The following is a 4,083-nucleotide window of genomic DNA, read 5'->3' as shown; positions in this document are numbered from 1 at the left end:
ACATTTTGTACTGTAGATATGTAGTAGTGTAATAATGTTGTATGATGTACTGTGTTATTATAGTTATAGTTATAGTATTACAGTTTCTCAGAACAGGAATAGACTGACGAGTTTCAGAAGAAAGGTCTTTGTTTCTGGACATTTTGAGCCTGTAATCGAACCCACAAATGTTGATGCTCCAGATACTCAAGTAGTCTAAAGAACGCCAGTTTTATTGCTTCTTTAATCAGAACAACAGTTTTCAGCTGTGCTAACGTAATTGCAAAAGGGTTTTCTAATGATCATTTAGCCTTTTAAAATGCTAAACTTGGAACACAGGAGTGATGGTTGCTGATAATGGGCCTCTGTGCGCCTATGTAGATATTCCACAAACAATCTGCCGTTTCCAGGTAACAATAGTCATTTACAACATTAACAATGTTCTACACTGTATTTCTGATAAATTTTATGTGATTTTAATGGACAAAAAATGTGCTTTTCTTTCAAAAAACAAAGACATTTCTACCTGACCCCAAACTTTTGAACGGTAGTGTACATATGGACAGACTAACAGACAGACTGTTACGGCTGTCGTCTTCCTCCTCTTCCTCGGACGAGGAGAGGAGAGAAGGATCGGTGGACCAATACGCAGCGAGGTAATTAGACATAAATGATATTTATTGAAACACGAAGACGAAATACGAAAACACTTGGAAATTACAAAATAACAAACACGACGTAGACAGACCTGAACATGGAACTTACATAACTACACGCAGAACTCACGAACAGGAACAGACTACATCAAACGAACGAACAGCCAAGACAGTCCCGTGTGGTGCACATACACAGACACGAAAGACACAGGAGACAATCACCCACAAACAAACAGTGAGAACAACCTACCTTAATATGACTCTCAATCAGAGGAAATGCCAAACACCTGCCTCTAATTGAGAGCCATACCAGGCAAACCTTTAACCCAACATAGAAACACAACACATAGAAATGCCCACCCCGCTCACGCCCTGACCAATAAACACATACAAAACAAGAGTAAAAAAGGTCAGGAACGTGACACAGACGGACAGAACCTCTTCCTCACCATAGCAGTAGAGGATCACTTGTCCACGAGATATGTCTCTGGATGTTCTGATAGAGACAGATACTCCATCTGACACGGAGCGAGAAGTAGAACAGGAAACAGGACTCTCTCTGCTTCTACATCGGCATTGCTTGCTGTTTGGGGTTTCAGACTGGGTTTCTGCATATTCGGCTGATGTGATTGATCAGAAACCAGTTCATCAGAAGAGCATAGGTCTGGTTGAGGTGAGTCCAAGTGAGCAGTGTGTGTGTGTGAGTAGTTCTGAAAGTGACGCTGGTGTTGAGGCTGCAGGACTGGTTCAGAACACTCAGCGTGGGAAATATCGCCGTGGCAATGCACACGTCCTGGCTGGACTGCACCACAGTAAAGTCACCTGTAAAATCATGGAATGGTCAAAAGGTCAGTATAAGGTCACACAGGAAGTCTTTTATCTCTTTGTGCTTACTGAATACGTCTACCTTCCAAATGGCACCTTATTCCCTGAATTGTGAACTACTGTTGACCAGAGCCCAATGGGCCCTGGCAAAAATGTAGTGCACTATATATGGAATAGGGTACCATTTGGAACACACTGATAAGTATGATAAAGAACTTATGCTGAAATAAACAAAAACTCAGCTGTGTCTCTAAGCAGGCTTACTGCCTGGACATCACACCGCAGCTTCAGCATGTGTCTCAGAACTACACTTCCCAGCAGGCTTAGCTCCACCACCCAGCACCATCTCTCTTTCTCATCCTCCTCCTGGCCCTGCGATTGGTTGTTGTACTTTTTGCTCACACAGGCACTCTCCCAGGACGCAGGTGGAGGTCTGGCCTGGCAGAGGCACAGATAGAGCGTTGCTGTGGTGATGGAGCACCGGTAGTGCAGGCTGGGGGCGTGGCTAATCAGGTGAAGCAGCAGGTGGTAGACGCTCATGTAGGAGTCGCCATGGTAACACGCAGAGGGGTCGACAACGTTGTCCAAGGCTCTCGTGGTATCACTGGACCCAGAATCCTTCTCCTTTGGGCTGAAATGTTATGTGATTAGTCCCAAGAATGCCTGTTCTAAGCCAATCTTCTCTCTGATTTGTTTAGAATCACTGTCCTCATTTTCAATATCTCCTTAAGCCCTGCCTTCAACACCACCCTCAGTGCCAGCTGTGACATCACCCCCGGAGCCCTGAGCTCGGCTCCGATTGGACCCTCCCAGCGATGATGCCCCTCCCACACCCCCCTCTGAGCAGTACCGGGCGTAACTGCACCCCTCACACGGCACGGTGCTCACAATCTCCCCCAAACACCGATGACAATGGTGTCCCAAACACTCTTCTCTCAGTCACTCCTCTTCTCTTTATCCAGCTCTGTCCCTTCCTCCCTTTCCCTCCCTCCGTCCATGATATGAGCACACAGCTGTAAGCCCTGTCCTCCAATATCATCTCCCGGGCGTAGTTCCTTCGGTGGCCACCTTTCCCAGGGCTGAATCAGACAGACACACCAGGGGAGAGACATGACACAGGAGCACTCCCATTCTGTTGCTGATGGGAGTTTGGGGACTTTGTGCCCCTGGGCCTGCTACACACACCCTCTGCCTGGTCCTCTTATCCCTGTCTTGGGGTGTTTAGCCCCTCTCCCTGGTTTTGGAGGTGGTTGAGGCACTTTATGCGTCTGTCCTGTAGTTTGTGTTGCAGATGACTGGGGTAGGCATGCTTCAGGGCTGTGCCGATGTCCTCAAAGCACTCCTGTGAAGTTGAAATAGAAGCTCTGAAGTCATAGAATACAAACATGGAACACATGTGTTCTTCATGTCTTTCTTTTTATTTTGGGGGATTTGTGTGTATTGTTTTGTAATGTTAAAAACATGTATTTTTCCATTCAAAGACACATCCTATGTGTTTTAATCAAGTCAACTACAGTACCAGTTTGGACACACCTACTCATTCCAGGGTTTGATTGATTATGTCATTGAATTAAACCATGCAACAATTAATTAGTTAATAACCTGTGGCACCACGGAAGAGTGTTTATAGAGAGGCGGTTTTCCAAAATAAACTCTTAAAGGTCTGAAGATCTTTTATATCAATAGCAGTCGATTATTAATCGTCACCTTATTCAGTCATCTGAACATCGTAAAAATCTTGGTTTTCTTCATGAACCCTGGCTAACAAGTTGAATCAGCAATACAAAAATTGGCTTAATTATTTATTTACTCAATACCTAAATCACACAGAATTACATATACACAGGATGGATCAGACATCGATGACTAATCATGTCATAAAATAAAAGGTCCCTAGCGGGCAAAATATGACTGCTGGTTACACAAAAGAAAGGGGGTTGGGTTTGAATGAAAGAGCGGGAAGACTGAGGGGCGAAGGGAATTGGGACTCTATCGGACCTTGAGAAGCTATGCTACCGTAAATACAGAATTGTATGCATTCTAATAACCGTCCATTCGGAAAAGGAAAATTCAAGATACATATTTACACTGAGCTGCGCTTCGATAGGTGAGTCGCAGATGGAAGACTGGTTTGCCCAGTAGAGATCGCCATTGTCCTTTGCAGAATCTTTCTGGTTGTAGTGTTGTAGAGAGGATACGTTGAAGTACACTGTCATTCTCAGGAGATTGTCTGTCCTTTCCTAGGCCACGTACGTTTACAGCTGCAGCTGACAACTCCACTTCTAGGATGTATCACTTCTTCATTAGTGAATAAGAGTTCAAAGTTCATACCATTTTGCCATAATCAGCTCACTCTGAATTCTGTCTGGTCTAGTAGAAAGTCATCCTTCCAGCGTGGTGATCGTCACCTCCACATTGAAATTAGCCCTTATAAACATATGGACACCAGTCCTCACGTCATCGGGAACTAAATTTGACTTCCGTCAACGGGCTTTTGTAGTGGGGGAGAGAAGGGCGTGTTTCATAGTTCTCAAACAATGTCTGTTCACTTGGGCGTGCCCACTGAGTGAGCATAGTTTACTTATGAAAACAATTCTCTCATTTAGAAGCTAAAATTACATTT

The 4,083-nt window shown here is 44.5% G+C and overlaps 1 pseudogene; it reads right to left on the bottom strand.

The window, feature by feature from the left end:
• Positions 1-1,000: 1,000 nt before the first annotated feature.
• On the bottom strand, positions 1,001-2,856 carry LOC139027799 (SET and MYND domain-containing protein 4-like; annotated as a pseudogene).
• Between the last annotated feature and the right edge of the window lie 1,227 nt (positions 2,857-4,083).

Source organism: Salvelinus sp. IW2-2015, linkage group LG5, assembly GCF_002910315.2.
Source record: "Salvelinus sp. IW2-2015 linkage group LG5, ASM291031v2, whole genome shotgun sequence".
In the NCBI taxonomy this organism is placed as follows: Eukaryota; Metazoa; Chordata; class Actinopteri; order Salmoniformes; family Salmonidae; genus Salvelinus; species Salvelinus sp. IW2-2015.
Note: the sequence above shows the minus strand (reverse complement) of the source record. Positions and strands in the feature narration are given on the sequence as shown.